Source organism: Scardinius erythrophthalmus (assembly GCF_964197995.2).
Source record: "Scardinius erythrophthalmus genome assembly, chromosome: 1".
NCBI classification, from domain to species: domain Eukaryota; kingdom Metazoa; phylum Chordata; class Actinopteri; order Cypriniformes; family Leuciscidae; genus Scardinius; species Scardinius erythrophthalmus.
In genome coordinates this window covers 1,172,990-1,194,217 of record NC_138221.1, presented here as the reverse complement: position 1 = coordinate 1,194,217, position 21,228 = coordinate 1,172,990, and the positions used below count along the sequence as shown (strand labels likewise).

General features: G+C 39.5%; 1 protein-coding gene across 2 annotated transcripts in view; it reads right to left on the bottom strand.

The window, feature by feature from the left end:
* Nucleotides 1-15,872, bottom strand: part of LOC308682357 (uncharacterized protein) — a 48,113-nt gene extending 32,241 nt beyond the window's left edge. Inside the window, exon 1 of one of the 2 annotated variants that reach the window (XR_014029133.1) lies at nucleotides 15,760-15,863. The gene's annotated coding sequence lies outside the window, so the exon portion shown is untranslated. Of the gene's footprint in view, nucleotides 1-15,759 lie in introns of both variants that reach the window. The other variant, XM_081352046.1, reaches the window with a different exon arrangement.
* Between the last annotated feature and the right edge of the window lie 5,356 nt (nucleotides 15,873-21,228).

The window sequence follows — 21,228 nt, the reverse complement described above, 5'->3', positions numbered from 1 at the left end:
AGTGGTGGACAAAGAAATTTTGACAATGGTTCCTGTCTCGACTTTTTGACTACTTTAGAATTGCCCATGACCGCTTTAGAATGGGAGTCAATTGCCATGGTCTTTTCGCTCAGAGTAAGTTAGCGAAATAAACAAACAAAAAAATCATTACATCTACAATGGATTATGAAAGGTGGATTCTGGACCCGCTCGATTTTGAATTTGACGGTCGAGGATACCGTTTCGAACCTGAATATACAGAAGAGGAGCTACGTGTAAGGGAGATATGGCTATGGAGTTACTCCAAACCAAAAGTTATATAAATTAAATGATTAATAAAATAAGCTTATTGACAATTATTTTCTCTTAAATGTATTTGAAAACGAAATAAAGCAATGCCAACTAACCCTGATTATAGAGTACTCTGTCTATACACACGCCGCGGTTCAGCCGCGCGTGACAAACGCTGCTAGTGTGAAAGCAAAACGCTCGTGTCCTGCTCCCGCTCACCATTTGCACTGGCTAATGCGTGCAGTGTGAATCCGGCGCGAGGGCGCTTAGAGCGCGCAGAAGACCCATTTTTAAGAAGTCTTAAGACATAACATTTAAAGTTCGGGAATTTTAGACTTTTTAAAACCCCAAGGGAACCCTATCAGATGTTCAAGCTAAACTAGTTATACAAATAACATATCATTTTATGTTGTTTAGCTTACGCCAAGGTCTTCTTCGTCTAGCGTTGGTCCACTGAGCGTCGGTACAGCTGTCCTTTTCAGATAGCGTTTCTTCTGAGACTTTTTTCGAGAACCTGTAGATTTAACATAGTCCTCGTCCCGAAAGTGAAATGCACAAACGATGGTCAGCTTTTCGAAGAACATCTAAAGGGGTGTTTATGTCAAACCCGAGGAATAAAAGCCAAAACTTTACTCGTTCAGGGTTGTGGAAAGGAATCCGATGACAACTCCTATTTTTAGGGATTTTACCGCAGTTTCTGACCGAACAAAGTTTTACCATATTGGATGGCTCAGTGACCAGTGCAATGTTGGCCTTGGCTATGAAGTTGAACTCGACTGTGAGTGACTTTCCCGCGAAACCTTTTTTTACTCTATGCGCTAGACACGTTATCGCCATCAAGTGGTCGGGAGTGTGCCAACGCTTCAGACTCAAATATCGAGCGGAAGTTTATACGCGGTTGTGAGGTATCTGAAAAAATAGTTCCGCTATAGAAAAATAAACGGATCGAAATCATACATTGCGCCGATATATTTGTTTTTAATCATCAACGAACACCACTAACCACTCGGTGAGTTGCACAGTTTTGAAAACGAACGTTAAAGGTTGTTTTAAAGGCATGTTTGTGCATGGCCATTGACTCCCATTCTAAAGCGGTCATGGGCAATTCTAAAGTAGTCAAAAAGTCGAGACAGGAACCATTGTCAAAAATTCTTTGTCCAACACTCTTGTTCATCCAAAACAAACTACAAAATAGACTCAAGGTGTTAAATACCGGAGTTGTCCTTTAAACTACCAGTTGAAGGTGCAAATTTCATCCTAGGGAACGACTTGGCAGGAGGAGATGTTTTCCCTTTTCCCGTAGTGTCCGAGTATCCTGCGAGAGACTCAGCTTTGCAGGCTGTCTCTCCTCCTTTGTTTCCAGCGTGTGCGGTGAGTCACAGAAATTTGCAGACACTGTTGATCTATTTGACTCTTTCCTGTTGCGTTCAAAACCTACGGAGTTGTCACTGTCAGTAAATGACAATGTGTTAGAGATAAGTTCTGATGCGCATACTCAGGGGCAAACAGTTAACATCGGACGAAAGCAGCTTAGTATGGCACAAAAGTCGGATTCGTCTTTGTCGCGCTGTATTGAGACCCCAGTAAAAACAAAGGACGAACTTGCTCGTGTAAGGATAGGTTATTATTGGGACGGGGATGTCTTAATGCGCAAGTAGCTTCCAATATCTGGGGACAAGACTGACTTAGACCATGCCTATCAAATTGTAGTGCCCATGTGCTATCGTTCTATTGTGCTTGAACTGGCCCACGGTCACTTAATGGCAGGGCACTTTGGAGTCAATAAAACTTTTCAGCGTTACGAAATATTTTTATTGGCCTGGAGTGAAAGCAAGTGTTGCGAAATATTGCCATTCTTGTCGTGCGTGTCAGATCGCGGGGAAACCTAATCAGGTCGTGCGACCCGCGCCTTTACACCCAATCCCCGCGGTGGGGGAGCCGTTCGAAAGGCTAATATTAGACTGTGTAGGACCGCTCCCAAAATCGAAAAGTGGACACCAATATGTTCTCACACTGATGTGCGCTGCCACTCGGTTTCACGAGGCGGTCCCTCTCCGTAACTTAAAAGCCAAGACAGTTGTAAAGGAACTAATCAAATTTTGCTCTCTTTTTGGCCTGCCGCGTGTTATCCAAACAGACCGCGGAACTAATTTCACATCGAAGCTTTTCAAGCAAGCGTTGACTAGAATTTCGGTGTCACATCAGATGTCCAGTGCCTATCATCCGGAGTCTCAGGGAGCGTTAGAGCGGTTCCACCAAACGCTCAAAACCATGCTGCGTGTCTACTGCGTAGAAGCGGGAAGAGACTGGGCTGACAGTTTGCCCTTATTACTTTTCGCCGTTTGAGAAACTGTGCAAGACTCTGTAGGCTTCAGCCAAGCGCAATTGGTGTTCGGACATTCAATTCGTGGCCCCCTTAGGCTTCTGAGTGAACAATTACTTGAGAACGAGGTTGCGCTTGTGCCTGTAACTGAGTATGTAGAAACACTCCGTAAGCGGTTGAAACGCGCTTGTGAACTCGCGAAGTTGAACCTAGCAGCCTCTCAAGCTACTATGAAGGATTATTACGATCGCAAAAGCATTGTTCGTTCATTTAATCCGGGTGAGTCCCTGCTGGCTTTATTACCAGTTCCTGGGTCGTCTTTGCATTCCCGATTTACTGGTCCTTACATTGTAGAAAAAAAAGTGAGTGAAACTAATTATATACTGAGAACGCCAGATCGTAGGAAGAAGATGCGAATGTGTCATATTAACATGCTGAAGCCTTACTATGTGAGAGATCAAGCTGAAGCGTCAGTTAAGAGTGTGACATTGGTTGTCCCTTCTGTTTTCCAGAGCAACGTCGAGGATGAAGCTGGAGGAAATATTCCAGCGCTGGGTGAAAGCCTGCAAAACTCTAACATACTCAACAATTTACATACCTTCCTTGGTCACTTATCAGACTGTCAAAGAGAAAGTATTGTAAAATTGATTGACAGCTTTCACACTATTTTCTCTGATGTCCCATCTCGCACTAATGTGTTGTTCCATGACATCGACGTTGGAGACGCGGCTCCAATTAAACAACACCCCTATAGGGTAAATCCTCAAACGTAGTTTTATGAAAGCAGAGGTTGAATATATGTTACAAAACGGTCTAGCAGAGCCAAGTCAGAGCGCGTGGAGTTCCCCCTGCCTGTTGGTACCAAAAGTCAATTCAACTTTTCGATTCTGTACTGACTTCTGGAAAGTTAATTCCGTTACTAAACCTGATTGTTTTCCTTTACCGAGGATAGATGATTGTATCGACAGAGTCGGACCTGCAAAGTTTGTTTCGAAACTTGACCTGTTAAAAGGCTATTGGCAGGTGCCGCTTACTCCGCGCGCTACTGAAATTTCAGCGTTTGTCACACCTGACAACTTCTGTCAATACTACGTTCAGGATGCGGAACGCCCCGCCCCATCCACGTTCCAACGCCTAATGCAGTTGGTACTATGAGATATACAAAACTGTACTGCATATCTTGACGATATCGTTTTATATTCTTCCACGTGGAAAGAACCTGATTTCGAACGCCCTTTTCAACTTGAGGTTGACGCGAGTATGGTTGGCGCAGGAGCTGTCCTTCTGCAGACGTCTGAAATGAACATCAAGAGTCCGGTGTGTTACTTCTCGAAAAAGTTTGATAGCTGTCAGTACAAATATAGCCCCATTGAAAAAGAGGCTCTCGCGTTGTTGATGGCATTGAAACATTTCAAGGTTTATCTGGGTGGTTCAACGTTCCCTATCAAAGTTTACACGGACCACAATCCGTTGTTTTTTCTCAGTCGTATGTACAATGCGTACCAACGCTTAATGCGTTGGTCTCTCGCACTTCAAGAGTTCAACCAAGAGATTTCCCATAAGCGCGGCGCTGAAAACCTAATCGCCGATGCACTGTCCAAAGCGCACAGTGCTGAAAACGGCAAGTAGGTGCGCATCAATGTGAGATCAATGTGATATAACCATTAATCTTTTGGGGAGGGGAGGAGTGTTATGTGTCAGAACGTAAAAGTGTTTATACTGTCTAGAACAAGTAAGTTTGCGCATGCGTTTTCTTTTTTGTTTTTCTTTTTCTCTCTCTCTCCGTCGCTTTACGCTCATTTGAGTGTAACAGGTGCAGCTGCTTAGAAGGGCGGGGCTGATGGACTCAGAGCGTGGATATAAGCTGTGTGAAAGGCTTGTTCATCGAGTTCCCCCCTCCTGCTTCATGCTGTTGTAGAGTGTGTGTGTGAACGAGTTTTTGTCCAACACAGTGGTGTTAAGAGCCGGTTGGCTGTCGTGTGCTTCTTCCCTTTTGTAGAGTAAGCTGCCTGTGAGCGGCGTTCTGACTGTTAACGGTATAGGCCGGTAATTGTGATATCCCACACCGTTCATTAAGACTAAGTGAGAGGTCTGAGGCCCTTTTTTTTTCCTTTTAACATTTTCTCCTGTTTACTGGTTAGCAGGGAGCTAAGAATTGTATATTTGTTTTTTTCTAAATCCAGGTAAGACGAACTAAAACTTAGTTAGAAGACCTGTTTTGTTTGTTGTTTTTGTGGCCAACTGAACCCTCTCATTTTGCTTTATATTTTCCTTTTGAAAACGAATGAAATCTTACCCCTAAAATAAACATTGATTCTCTTCAACTAATTTGTTTCGTTGTATGTTTATGGGAGCAGGAGATGGAACTCCAGGCGTCGCCTTTTAATAGGTGCCGCTCTGTATGTTAGTGCTTCAGCAAACAGCACAGTGCTAAAACGACAAAGTTTGGATTACTACAAAAACTGAGAATTCTTTTACCCGACCAGCTTACATTCCGGGGAAAGGAAAACACAACTGCCTACACTCATAAGGATAAGAGAGAAAATGCTGGTTCAAGAATCTACTTGCTGCACTAACTGCCACAGACTTTTACAAAGGATTGCAGTTCTTGAAACAAAGTTACTTACGGGACCACCAAACCAGACGGAACACACAACAGAGCTTCGTCATGGACACCCTCAGCATATAGCCGGTGAATCCCATGAAACTAGTGCTCCTCGACAGGTAGAGAAACAATCCGATCGACTTACAAATCAATGGCAAAAACAGGGAGCAAGACCCAAAGGCACTCAAAACATCAGATTGTCACGAGCATCACATATTGTCACAGTAGCATCCTCTACACCAGATACAGCTCTGACAAGGATTGCAAACACTGGTCTCCTGCCACCACCTATACATCTTGAGAACAGATTTGAAGTACTAATGAATGTAAATGAGGAATCTCCAAATGTGATGAATGTGATCGAACAGACTGAATGTGCCAGTAGCTAACACTGATGCTAACTGGCGCTCAAGGTCGAGCAGACAGGCAGCCGAGCCCAGGACTCTGATAGTGGAGGACTCCATAATCAGAAACATTAGCAGCAGGGATACAACTACATGCTGCCTTCTAGGGGTGTGCGATATGACAATTTTTGATCGTTGACGATTAACACGTCTCAGTCAGCTTTTGAAGAAATATCGTAGTATAGCGCATTCTATCAGTTGCTGTTACATCCTGAACAACGCGACGTATATTCACATAAAATGTTAACGCAGCGGAACAGGACACTGCAGTTCACAAAAATACATTATTTGCATGTGGTTTAATGCCTTGTCGGTTAAACATTTAATTTGCGTGCTGATGCGCTGTTCTAACGTGTGCGTTTCTCAGCGCGTACATGTGAAGCTCACATGCACTAAAAGCCTGTCTACTAGTGCCTGTTATCTTTCGAGTCTTATTGTGCTAATACTGTCAAATACACACAAGGTTTACATAAACAAGTCGGTTATGTCTAAAGTGAAAGCAAACTTGAGAAAATTGAGAGAAAATCTGCTTGTCAAATGCGTGTATATTTGACGCGTCGCGCACAGCTCTTAAAGAGACAGTAGTAATACTGGTGATAGTTCACCCAAAAATAAAAATTCTCATTATTTACGCACTCTAATGTTGTTCCAAACCTGTATTAGTTTCCTTCTAATATTTTCTTATATGAATATTTTGAAGAATGTGGCTATCCAAACAGTAGCTGTTTCCCCATTGACTTCCATAGGAGAAAAATATACTATGGAAGTCACTGCGGTAAATCGACTGTTTGGTTACCCACATTCTTCCAAATAACTATTATTTTCAACAGAAGAAAGAAACTTATTCGAGTTTAAAACAACTCGATACAGTAAATTATGACAATTTGAATTTTTAGGTGAACTATCCCTTAGTAGGAATGTTAATATACAAATGAAATAAACAGTGCTTTATGTTTTCAGCTACAGTAGGTGTATTTAACAGTAGCATTGAAGAAAGTAATTAAATTAACAAATATGAAAATAAAACAAAACATAGACTTCACTGTATAAATTATACATTGATGCTTCAGTGTTTCCCCTAGAAATTTTTCCAGCAGCGGTGCTGTTACGTATTACCAAGTTGCGCGGGGGGGGGCATGCACCTCTGAAAGACTCTTTTTTTTAAATAACCCCTTAAACCATGACTTCTGGCAAGTTTTGTGGTTAGAAATGGACATTTTAAGACATACAAATAAGAGATGCACCGATTGATCGGCTGGTGACCGGAATTGGCCGATTTTCACGTGATCGGCCATGACTGGCGACCTGCCGGTCAGTCTGACATATGCCGATTTTATGCCGGTCAAATGGCTGGCGCTGAGCCAGAGTCGGACGCGTTCAGCGCTGTCATATGTCACAACTAAGCAGTGTTTTCAACCTCATAATGTTTATTTTAGGATTCAGATATTTAAATACACATAAGCACGAGTAAAACAATACATTTGGAGTTTGTAAAATACACACTGATGTCTGTGGAAGCAGCAATAACAATCTATTCAAATATAATTTGCCGACATGTGTTACTCATATCAGACAAACATAGTGAAAGCAACTATAAAGTTTACTCTATTCTTCTCAGCTCTCTGGCCACTTTCTTGCATTTATTTCGGGTGAAACTGATGAATTCACGTGCTGTAAATCCGACTGACAGGACAAAATCTCATGTTATAGATCAAGATTATTTATAAAGGTTTTTAAACAACCAAACACACTCACTTACACGTATTTGAGAATCAGAATATCAGATAGGCTAGTTGATGACATGGTTAGCAAGTTTGTGAATATTTTTAATAAAAAAGGAAAAGCGAAATAAAAGCGACACATCTGTCATACAGTATTATTGTGGCTGCGGTGTATCGCGTGACGCGTCGCCATGGAAACATTAAAGGGAACGTTCGCCTTGAAAAAACTCACTCTGGGGGTGGGGGTGTCAGTTAGAATATTTTAAACTTACTCGTGAAAGGGTTAAAAAAATATCGAAAATAATTATTTGTGTGTGCTGTAAAGTTGTTAGAAAAAAAATTAAAATCAGTATCGGCAGGTCAAACTCAATGAAAAATCGGAAATCGGAACTGGCCTAGAAAATTGTAATCGGTGCATCTCTTTTTAGCATCTAACTTATCAGCTTGCCATCTACTAGATGAATACATTTGTATGTGATATTTGCAATTTAAACATTTATTAAATATATTTCCCCATAATAGCATCAAAATTTACTTCACTTTGTTTAGTCCACAGGCTCAAATGTGTGCTTTCAATAGTCTTGTGCTTTGGGCTTCTGTACATATGATGGAGGCATGCACAGTACCAGTAGGGGGTGTGGTCTCTAGGGCTGTACTCAACCAAAGAAAATCTTGGTGACTGAAGTCCTGAAATTTGACTAAAAATCGACTAAAAATGACGTTAGAAAAAAACCCGTTAAATTAATTAGATGCGCACTGTGCGAAGGACTTGGTAGCCTTGTTGTCCGCCTAAATGAATTATAAATAAACAAACAACTAGTAGGCTATTTGCAGTATATTAAATCTTTTTTGACCTAATTATTTTGCACTGAAATTAGTCTGACACTCGAATTTGTCAGCTCTGACAGCGCTGCATCATGTGCACCTGCGCAATATCATAGATAGCTTATGATTTCCGAAAATAGAACTATGTTGTCAACTAGTGATATCATCACAAGAACTGTTGAGGAATACGCAACATAATTTAGACAATTATTTTTGTCATATGTTATAATAATAAGTTATAACTGTCAGACACTATCATTTCACCGTGCATGTCCTCGCACCGAGCGAGGCTGAACATGAGCTCAGCTTCGCAGCTGAGACACGAATAGACTATTTACTTAAAGCTTTTACTCTTAATAAACACAAAAGGCACGTCCACTTTAATAAAAAAAGAATATTTATTAAACAAACCAGACCAAGAGCAGAAACTAAATAAAGTGCATAACTGAAAAATAAAGCATCCTAGGCTCAAAACTAACACAACCAACAGCACAGAGCGCGCATTAGGCTCCAAATAAAAAATAAAAAAAGTTAGGTTATCACACTAAAACATTGAAATATGCAAATTCTGTTCATATAGCCTAAGTACTCAAAACAGACAGGGCAAGCTAACGCAGACAAGTGAGCTTACCACTTTTAGATGATATGTCATGTTTGTCTTCGAGCTGTGGAAAACTGTTGCTTGCAAACTTTGCATTCGACCTTTTTCCTGTTATCAATTTTAACTAAATGCTGCCACACTGTCGATTTCTTAGTTGTTGACATGTTAGAAGAGGACTGACTATTAAACGCTCTCACAATTAAATAAATAATATTCAGCATTAAACCTTCTAGTTATCGCTCGACGCTCTCTCTTGGGTTGGGCTAATCCAAAAAAGGTGAAAACAAGGGGGGTGTTTTGAAGACAGACTGTTACAGTGAAACAAGGCTACTCTGAAAACACCCCCATTAGCAGTTAGTGCTTTATTCCACCTGATGAACTGAGCGCGACTCAGCGCGGCAAAACTGATGAAATAAACGCGGCAGAAAATCGACCAATCAGAATTTTGGTCGAACCAGAACGTATCGACCAAATAATCGACTAATCGACTAGGACAGTACAAGCCCTAGTGGTCTCAATAGCCATGCAGTAAGCAGTGTGCTATGTGCATGTGATTGAGGAATGGCATGGATATTCAAGTGTATTTGAATGGCATCTGTTTGTTTTAGTCAAGATTATGCTAAAATATACTTTCCTATATTTCCTATATAATATTTATATATTCCTATATTTAAGTTCCCTATGAAGAGCCAACCTTCAACTTTGAAAATTCCCAGTTTATTCCCGTTTATTCCCATAAATTCCCGTTAATTCCCTTAAATTCCCATTAATTCCCATTAATTCCCATGGAAAGTTTCCATCTTTGAAAATTCCCAGAATTTTGCAACCCTAGAGACAACTCTTTTATCGGGATGGCCACCACCCAAACAAACTTGGTTCAAGAGTGCTAAAGGACAATATCTACTTCTCCCTCAATCATCCTTCTGCAGTGTCTGCCAATCTGAACGGCACACACACACCTGGACACAGTATGAATGACCACAGGACTTCACTTCAGCAGCACAATGGACATGCAGTTGAAATATCACACAAGGACAATGATAACACCACTCCGCCACAACAACCTCTGCTCACGGACACAATCTCAGCTGAGCCCTGCCCACAGAGCTCACCACAGACAGACATATCAGAACTGCTCCAAGATTCAGCACCCAAGGACGATTTCCTGGAACACAGCCAGGGAAGCCAGAACAGCATATTACAGCCCCTTTCACCAGACACTTTATCCCTCTCTCCAGCATCTCCACTTCTGTGCTTCTCACAGAAAATGGAAGAACTGGTGTATGCTGCTGGAACCAAACTATCCCACTATTTTGCTGCAAGCCCCCAGATATCAACCAAAAAACAACAGGCAACGCAACCACCAAAGCCCGCCAAAAACAACTGATACCAGCTCTCAGTGATATGTGTCGGGTCCCCGCTATGATAGCAGTAACTTTCTCAAATGTTTACAGAACAAGCGGGAACCCAGTGTGCCTGTATCTTTCTCTATTGCTGTTCTATTACAAGATAGAACGTCTAAGGCCTTCAATAGCCGTACAGCAAACCCAACTAATCTGGTGCCTATTACACGTCAGACTAAGATACCTAAGGGGTTAACTCGTCAACGTCAGTGCTCAAACAAATACATGAAATGCACAACGACACACCTAAAGTCGCTCACATACACGCAAACTCTACACACACGAGACGCGCGGAAATCTCCGCGCACATACTCATATGAGAGGCGCGCGCTCACACAAACTCGCGCACATAGCCTACTCAATGAGACGCGGACACACACACACAAACTGTCCACGCACATACTCCTATTGAGACACGTGTGCGCGCACACACACACACACACACACACACACACACACACAATACCCTAAAGATGTGGATAAGTCGATCAAAGTGTGGCTACATTTCTCCAGGCTCGATGCCAACAGCACGCGACGCAGTATTTGCGGTAAATTAATTGCTGCAAAGACCGGTACCACGACAGATAGGATAAAAACAGTGCACGTAGTAAACATAAGAGCAGAAAGTTGCTTCGTCTTCGACTGGTAAATGAAGAGATACCTTGTTGATCACTCTTGACAGTGTTTATATTGCAATAATGACCTACTGAATGTACAAAAATTGTTGGTTAGTCCGAATTGTTTTTCAGTAAGGATGCATTAAAGTTATCAAAAATGACCGTTGTTCTTTTGAATTTTTTATTCATAAAATATTAAGCAGCAAACTGTTTTCATATTTCTGAAGGATCATGTGACACTGAAGTAATGATTTAGAAAATTTAGCTTTGACATCACATGAATAAATTACATTTTGAAATATATTCAAATAAGATTTTAGATTGTTCAGGAACCGGTATCGAAATCAAGGTATCGGAATTTTGGAACGAAACCCACCCCTACACATAAGAACAGCACGCATTCAATAACGTGCGCCATAGAAGAAGTCATCTTAAAGGCACATCAACATTCATGTGATGAACACTACTTAACACTAGGTGGCCGTTACTTTGTGTGTGTGTGTGTCAGAGCCTGCAGTTGCTGTGGATGGGCGTATCGTGATAAACTGGACGCACTCTGAGAGAAGGCCGTTAAAATCGATTCCCCATTTTCATTTTTGAAACTTGTGTTAGTTGGTCCGATTGATTGTACATTTCCTTCTACCGAACTACCCGCAAGTGCTGAATTACTGCTCACACAGGTCAGTTCATCAGACGAATCACACATGAGGAAACGCAGCGCTGTGTCACTGGGTCTAACGTTACACTATCACACTAAACTGCATTTGAGTGTGGTAAAAGTTATAATGTTATTCTATGTGTTCGTTTGCTATATGAGACTAGCAGTAAGCTAGATCAACATTAGAATAACATGACATAACATTTCATCATGTTGAGCTTTATAACATTGATTTGTTTATGTACATTTGCTCACCTGTCTAATACAGAATGCTCAAGAGCGGTGTCGCTGTCAAGTCGTGACTCGTGAAGCTCTGTCGAGTCCAGGTTAGTTGCGGACGCTAACTCTCGGCATCTGGAAAACGCCACGCTGATATTGAGCCTCATTTTAGTTTTAGTCTTTTTGTGTTCCACAGTCTGCTTGCCATGGTCCATAATGTTTGAACGAAACAAGAAAAGCGTGCCGCTAAATGTTACGCACTACGCGGTTGTCCACGTCTGTCGCCATGGTTACATCATGTCTATGGCAGTACGAGCGGAGACCGAGGATAGAGCGGATATTGCGTCATTGACAGGCGATATTTTTTTCCGGGACGGGCCAATATTTAAAATTGGAATTTCTATAAATAAAAAATATTTGGAGACTTTTGGGATATTGTAAGTACACAACTGCAGGAAATATATCACACTGTCAGGGTTCGTAGACTTTTTCCAAGGTCAAATTCAAGCACTTTTCAGGTCCATTTTAAAGCTTTTTCCAGCACCTTACACTACCCTAAATTACATACCAATACATAGGCCTAGCCTAGTTAAAATTATTATTTAGTGTTTTTATCACATCAAAAGAGATAAACAGTCAAATGTTTCATAATAGCAGAGGGCTGCACAATATTGAAGAAAAATTAGATATGCGATAACTCATTAAATAAAGCGATATTCAACATGCAATACGATAATGCTTAAAGTGTATCAAATTAACTTAAATTATCTTTAAAATGATATAACCTACACACACGTGTTTCACATTCTTTTTGTGATAAGGAAATATCCCGACAACTTCTGACAGTGAACATCAGTGTTTTACTGTAGCATAAGAAGTGTTATTCTAACATCACTGGGGTTCAGGTTATGCTACATTAGGTTTATTTAACAACAGAAACTGATTAATCAAATGTAAAAATAAACACTGCTTAGTTTTCACTGCATGAATTAAATATACTGATTCTTATTAAAGCTACAAAAGTTAGCCTATTCAACAGTGAGTGATTTTATTTGTCTTTTGTTCATGACCCCAGTTATTGCAAGCCGTTGCGATATGCAATTATGCATATTGTAATATATACATTTGCAATATTTCAATGTATTGTGCAGCCCTAATATTTAAGCCAATCACAAGTTTTATTTTTCAAAATGTATCATTAAGTATATAGCCTAAAGCATATTATGAATAATATACTTTTCATTATATTAATGTCCAAATATTGCTTACCAGATAATGTGATTTATAGGCTGTAAAACTGAATTAATTTCAAATATGAAGACTTAGGATTTGAACAGAAATATTTGACAGGCCTTCCCGTTTTGGGACACATTCTTGATATAGAAAAGGTTTGAACAATATCTGAGTGCACCTGCCTGATAACTGTATTTCATTGCCAAGATGTCTTGGGCCAAGACATAACGTTAGCTAATACATTTACTGTTATAGAGCAGTGTAAATATTGCATAGGGCCATCCTAAACCTTACAGTAACAGTATACTACTTATGACACTGACTGATTTCAGTTCAGCAATCAACGACTGTTGTTATGCACTGGGCTAACGTTTTCAGGTTAATTTGCACGTTACAGTTCTGTAATTTTGGCAATGTTCACTGCATATTCCATAGGGCTGGGTATCGATTCAGATGTTACAATTCGATTCGATTTCGATTCGCAAGCTCTCAAATCGATTCGATTTCGATTCTCGATTCGATTTTCGATTTCGATTCTCGATTCGATTTTTCGATTCTGAATTAGATTTCGATTCGACTCAATGAATATTTAATACAATCCTATATTTATTAAATAAAGAAAAAGAAAAGTGAACTGAAGTTTTCAAGTGTTTAATTAATAAAAAGAAATTAAGAGCTACAAACCTGTATATTAAACTTTTTATTTTAGGTACACTTGGGTACATTAAAACAGAACCCAACTCAATATTTCAAATGCATACAATGAATAGACAGGATTTTGATGCAAGATGAAAAAATGATGCTGAAAATTGCACAGTCGCATGTCTTGATCAAACAGGTTAACAATCCTCACATAAACCCATATAAAAACATTGCATATAATTTTTATCTGTGCCCTTCCTGTCTAACAGCTAGGCCACATAAATTGAATAAAGTTATCAAACAGTCTGTGCTGCATTAATTATAAATTATAGATAGACTAATCAAATTTAAAAAGTTCTTTATAAGAGCAGTGAGTGTTTTTCTCTGTTCCCTTTGTTCTTTGATTAACTTTAACGACAGAGATAATTAGTGGCTACTGTGTACTGTCCCTTTAAGACCAGCCGCTGTTGACAGAGACGCGGATCTCACACGCGCCTCATACTCTCACGAGGCATAACTCTTCACGTTCATCATAAGACTGCTCTTATGTTATGAAAATACTTAACAAAAAGACATTTTGGCATAATTGTGTGTTTTATTGTTCATTCAAGCGCGAAAGATAACTCTATTCTGGGCTGTCTTGTGCGCACGCACGATATCATTGCAAGTTTTTCTGTGTCACAGTCAGGACATTCACAGGCAGCGAGATCTATTTTGTCTTGTCGCGTATGAATGGTTTAAAAGCATTTGCATGAATAAGAGCGGGATCATGTAACACTAGCCAAAGGATGACAAAAAATTAACAGATGCTGCATTGCGTTAAAAGCCCAAATTTGTTTATTTCATACAAAATCGCAGCATTTTGCGTCATATAGCCTAATTGCGTATGCTTGACATCGCGATTGCGATATGATTAAACGTGCAGCACTAATTGAGGTTATTTTATGATTTAGATAAAACTAACATAAAATCTCACAGCATTAGCTATAAAATTTAGTTTGCAAGCCTATATGAACAGTGGAGGAAAACTAATTCTTGGGTAATAGATAAATAAAGATGGAAAAAAATCGATTCTTGGCGTTTGAGAATCGATTTTGAATCGACCACATTTTAAAAAACGATTAATCGAAAAATCGATTTTTTTGCCCAGCCCTAATATTCCACAAATGAACATAACGGACATGCAATACTTACATTACATTATCACACCAAGTACTCTCAGTCACTAATGGCCCTTTCAGAAATGAAACCGATATATTTCAATGGCTTGCGTCGCGCGACTCGGACCAAAGTGGAGCTCAGCGAGCTCGACCGCACGCCGCGGTCAAAGTTTAAAATAGTTCAACTGTTGCCGCTGCGTGGCCAATAAAAACAGTGCATCCAAACAACCGCGGAAATCAAAATGAAAACTCTACTTTTGCTCTGGCCAGCATAACGCAAATCAATCTGTATCTGATTCTGAAGGGATACATTTTTTTTTCTCCATTTAATAAAGAACTATTTCGTCAGAAAGATATTTCTTGTGAAAGAAATACAGTAACAAATTCAAGCATTTTTTATCCATTTTATCCAAAATTCAAGCACTTTTCAAACCTTGAAAACACCAAAATCCAAGCACTTTCAAGGATTTCAAGCACCCGTACGAACCCTGCAAAAATCTTACATATTGTACCTTAAAATGAGAACAAAAATAAAAACACACACACACACACACACACATATATATATACACATACACAAAGCACTATTGTTATTCTTACACAATAACATTATGGAAGAAGCTGGATGATAATTTTGCTCATCCAACACATTATGCAAATTATATGTTTATTGCATTATGATACTGTATGCTCAACCATAAATTCTGTTTTTCTATAATGTTCAGGATTTTATACACATTTTTAGCATTGAGGTCTTATTATTTGTGGGGGTGCTGCTGCTGTACTTATTTGCTTTATGTATTTCTTCTGACCACCTCATGTATGTAAACAGGGCTGACAGAAAAACTCTGAAGTGCAACATCACATTATTTAACTACGACCTCAGAGTTTAATTTACACATTTCTGACTGGTAGCGAACATTAGAGAAGTGTTGGTCACTAAGCTAGCTGCAGTTAACTATTCTCTTCCAATAAACACTAACTAAAGCTGGCTATATAAACACAACTACTGCCTAGATTCACGAGAGGACGACAAAAGTGTTTAAAAGTGAAAAATACAGTAATTTCATCAACTTACCAGCGAGCGAGCTTCGGGAACACTGGAAATGAATGAATGGGGTTCAGTGCTGGAGCTGTCGGTGTTTGCTGGAACTACTATCGGCTGCTCCCGCTCATAACTCCGCGACACGCGTCACTTCCGCATTCCTCAGGTCTTCTTCTTCTTCTTTGGGTTTATTGGCGGTTCGCGTTCTTAAAAGAGCATTACCGCCATCTACTGTGGGCAATAGATCAGAGATACATCACAACTCCCAGAACAATCCGGGCTCGAGCTTTCAGTGTCGCTGCGTGTTCAGCTCCTCCATCTCCAGCCAAAGCCCATCACATTCCAGAGATCAGGGATAATGATACTACTACTACTAATAATAATAATACTACTAATAGCCTATCTATATTCTATAGATTAAATTTGTATTATTCATCTCCCGAACTGAGTTTAAAATCATTTTAATGTTAATTGTTGATTAGCCTACCTTTCATCTGAAATTCTTCAATTATCTCACTTTTTTCCTCTAAATATTTATTATTTATATATTTATTAATATTACTAGTATTTATTAATCCCAGAGCTCCATCATCCGCGAACAGCGATTTATTTATATTCTTATCTATTGTTGCAAATACATCATTATATATCTAGAAATCTCCCTGCCGCCTTCACTATTATTGTAACTTTTCTGTTCTCCTTTCTGTTTGTGCTGTACAATTAATGACCTCCACCATGAAGAGCACAACATTTCTCTTACTTCATCTTTGCATCTTCTGGTACTCTACCTTCGTCAATTCTTCATGTACCTTCATTTCTTTTTCCATACTCCATTCTTTCAGTCCCACTTTGCCTATTTCTATCAGTTACTACTTTCACAGCTTCAGCATAAGTTTGATTATTTTTTTACTTTTACTTTTCCGATACGGGGCTTCAATAGAAACTGCGTCGCATATGCGATACGCACATCGAAGCTTCAGTGTCATACGTAACATCACTAACGTATGGTCACCCTATAGCTTCCCTCATTGAGTTTCAGCGTCGAGTCTTCTGAGGTGAGGAGAGCAGTTCACGGGGTTTCTCATTTTCACACACACTTTATACAGTTTAATTAAGCGACAGGCTCATTTCTGTATTGTTTTCATCGATCACAGCGATACTTGTGCGTCTTTTCTGGCGTCTTCCTTCTGAAATAAACATGTAGTGCAGCAGCAGCGAGCATGAGGAGGATATGTGGAGTTCAGGCCATCCTTAAAAATATTTTGGTTTGCAGTAACAGCAAAAAAATATATAAAAAAGGGTCGGTAGGTAGGTCTTTTTTTCTTTTCTTTTCAAGATTCAATGTAAAAAAAAAAAGTAAAATTTTGGTCATGGTGATTACGTAGGTATGAATTTATACAAATTTGCATATCGTGACGTCACTGACTGGGTCTTCAACCCGTGCCTTCGGGCGCACCATTGCAAACCTCATTCTGATGCAGGTTATTTGGACCACAAACAATTTTAAATCTTTGTCAAAAAACATGTTTATTGCATTAATTCCAGCTGCATTCATTTGAAAAAAAAAAAAGACCACATCATTAAAAAGCTGACCTGAGCGATTTTGTGTTCGTTTGTGTGATTGTTTCGTCAAGTCAAAAGTCAAAGTTTAAGATCTGTGAAGGGATTTAATGCGAATCGATCTCAAGCTTCATACTGGAACAGATTCTGCTAAATGCTTTACATTGAGCCTATGATGAGCCTAATCAATACTAATAAATATGAATCGCGTTTTACTCTTGGAACAATAGTGATTGTGGTGCTCTCTATCGAGTCACTCTACGCAACGGTGCCATTTACACTTTTTCACATTTTCCACATTTTCATTAAAAACTACAACTTTAAAGATATGTTAATCCTCCAAAATATTTTCCGACCTCAGGCACAAAATCCTTGATAATAACATTATCCTTTTATTCAGGCAAGGGAGTCTTTCTTGTACCACCCATAGACAGTAAAAGAAATGGACACAGCGACCCCATAGACTTCAACGGAGAAAAGTGAAGGAAATTAGAAGCACTCATTTCCTGATGGTCGAGTGTACTGCGAAGACTCAAACTGAGCTTGACGACGTAGATGTGACGTGAGCAACCCGCCTGTCCTTTAGCAGCTGTGCCAAGAGATAATTCCCTTCCGAAACTTGCAGAGACGGAGAGCGTGAGTAGGAGGTGTCCATGAGCTGGAGCAGGAGCAACTTTGTGACTCTCTATGGGCTTCTCCCTTGACTGGATCGGACTTTATGCCTCCACATACCCCCGATTGCCCGCAAGCTTCTCCTTCTGTCTATACGGTAATTACTCTACTGTGCGACAGAGAGTCGCGTGGTTATGACGCAATCGTTAGCCTTTTTTTAAAAAAAAATGGTTCTACAAGGCCATAACGTAAGATACAAGGTAATGGAGCCTTTTATACATTGTCGTGTTTCTTTAGAAATAAATAATGGACAAATGGAGTCTTTAAATGCCTCAGATGTAAAGTTACTCAAAGTGACGCCAAAATGAATGGGAGTCAATGGAATGCTAACAGCAGGTGATGTCTCATCGATCACAAGTTCAGTATGGCGTACCACAAGGCTCAGTACTAGGACCGCTGCGGTTCACTCTGTTCATGCTACCTTTAGGAGATATCATTAGAAATCATGGCATTAGCTTTCACTGTTATGATGATGATACTCAGCTCTATATTTCTTCATGCCCCGACGAAACTTACCAATTCACAAAATTAACGGAATGCATAGCTGATATAAAAAACTGGATGACTAGTAATTTCCTACTACTAACTCTGAAAAAACAGAGATTCTAATTATTGGACAAAAAACTTCCTCACGTAATAACCTAGAATACTGTCTAACTCTTGATGGCTGCTCTGTTAAGTCTTCGTCGTCGGTTAGGAACCTGGGTGTGCGCTTTGATACCAATCTTTCATTTGAAAGTCGCGTGTCTAGTATCTGTAAAACCGCATTTTTCCATCTTAAAAATATATCTAAATTACATCATATGATCTCAATGACAAATGCGGAACAATTAGTCCATGCGTTCATGACCTCAAGGCTAGATTATTGTAATGCTCGATTGGGTGGTTGCCCTGCACGCTTAATAAACAAACTACAGCTAGTTCAAAACGCAGCAGCTCGAGTTCTTACCAGAACCAGGAAGTATGACCATATTAGCCCGGTTCTGTCAAAACTGCACTGGCTCCCTATTAAACATCGCATCAATTTTAAAATATTGCTGATCACTTACAAAGCACTAAATGGTGTCGCTCCGCAGTGCTTGAGAGAGCTCTTAATGCATTATAGTCCTTCACGTCTATTGCAATCTCAAAATTACAGCCAGTTGATAACACCTAGAATATCAAAATCGACTGCTGACGGTTGATCCTTTTCCTATTTAGCACCAAAACTTTGTTTTGGACCCAGCTGACTGGCCTTTTGTCTTGTCAGGTGCAATGAGATCTGATTTAGTAAACAGAGGTCCAATGCAACCAAAATCTGACTTTAAATTTCCCAGAAGAGAAGATGGTAGATCATGTCACCAACACTACTTTTACAGGACTTTGGTAAAAGGTGAGCAAATTAGGAGAAGCTGGTTAAGCTAATCACCTAAAAGCAATGCACTCTTCTGCTTTTGCTGTAAATTGTTTTCAGTAAAAGAGTACAACTTAATCAGAAGTGGATTAAATGACTGGAAAAATGCACCATCCCTTTTAAACACCCACGATAACTCACCTGAACACATCAAACATCTGGCTGCATGGAAGGAGTTAGACATGCGTCTGGAAAAGGGGGAAACAATAGACATGCAGGAAATGTCACTTCTAGAGTTTGAGAAGAGGTGCTGGAGGGAGGCTCTTACCCGCTTAGTGGCCATAATCCAGTCCCTTTCTCGCAGAAACCTGGCATTAAGAGGATCAAGTGACACACTGTATCAGCCAAACAATGGTCACTTTTTAAAAGAGCTAGAACTCTTAGCTAAGTTTGATTCTGTAATGCAGCAACATACTGCAAGAGTCAAGTCAAGTCAAGTAAGTTTATTTATATAGCGCTTTTCACAATACAGATTGTATCAAAGCAGCTTCACAGTATTAAATTAAAATAATACATCAATGTTTGTTTCTAGTGGAAAACGTCCACGTTTGGTAATGCTGATCAATAGTATTGTTGATTGATTAATTAAATTAAATATCCCCAAATATCCCCAACTGAGCACGCCAAAGGCAACAGTGGCAAGGAACCGAAAAAAAAACCATCAGGTCTACCTAATGGAGAAAAAAAACCTTGGGAGAACCCAGGCTCAGTCGGGGGCCAGTTCTCCTCAGGCGTTTATGAACTAGAGGTCGGATTTAACTGTAAGATTAAAAGTATTATATGAATGCCTGGCTGAAGAGATGCGTCTTTATCTATCTATCTAGTTTTAAACTGCGAGAGTGAGTCTGAGCAACGAACAGTATCAGGAAGACTATTCCAGAGTTTTGGAGCTAAATGTGAAAATGCTCTCCCTCCTTTGGTTGATCTGGATATCCTAGGTATGACCAAAAGCCTCGAATTTAGTGATCTTAAAGAGCGTGATGGATTATAGGGCGATAGAAGATCCGTTAAGTAGACTGGAGCTAAGCCGTTTAGGGCTTTATAAGTCAGTAGCAATACCTTGTAATTAATACGGAACTTTATAGGTAACCAATGTAGTGATGATAAAATTGGTGTTATATGATCATATTTTCTTGATCTAGTTAGAACTCTAGCGCCGGCATTTTGGACTAACTGTAGCTTGTTTATTAAGGATGCAGGACAACCGGCTAATAAAGCATTACAGTAATCTAGTCTCAAGGTCATGAATGCATGAACTAACTTTTCTGCATCAGAAACTGATAGCATGTTACGTAGCTTAGCAATATTTCTAAGGTGGAAAAAGGCTGTTCTTGTAACTTATGAAATATGATTTTCAAAAGACAGGTTGCAGTCTAATATAACACCCAGGTCTTTTACTGTAGAGGATAAAGTAACAGGACATCCTACTATGTTAAAGTTGTATTGTAAGAGGTTTTGTGGGCGTTTTTTTTAACCGATAAGTATTACCTCTGTCTTGTCTGGATTTAATAAAAGAAAATTGTGTGTCATCCAATCTTTTATGTCTTTAATACACTCTGTCAATTTGGATAATTTAGCGTTTTCATCTGGCCGTGATGAAACATAGATTTGAGTGTCATGAGCATAACATTGGAAACTAATTCCATGTTTCCTTATATCAATATATATGATGCCACTTGGAAATATTATAAGATTTTTAAATAGGTCTATAATTTGCTAGATTATGTGGGTCTAATTGTGGTTTCTTAATGAGAGGTTTTATAACTGCCAGTTTAAATGTTCTTGGAACATGACCTAAAGATAAAGATGAGTTAATAATATTGAGGAGAGGCTCTTCCACTATATGTAACACTTCTTTCAGTAGTTTAGTGGGTATA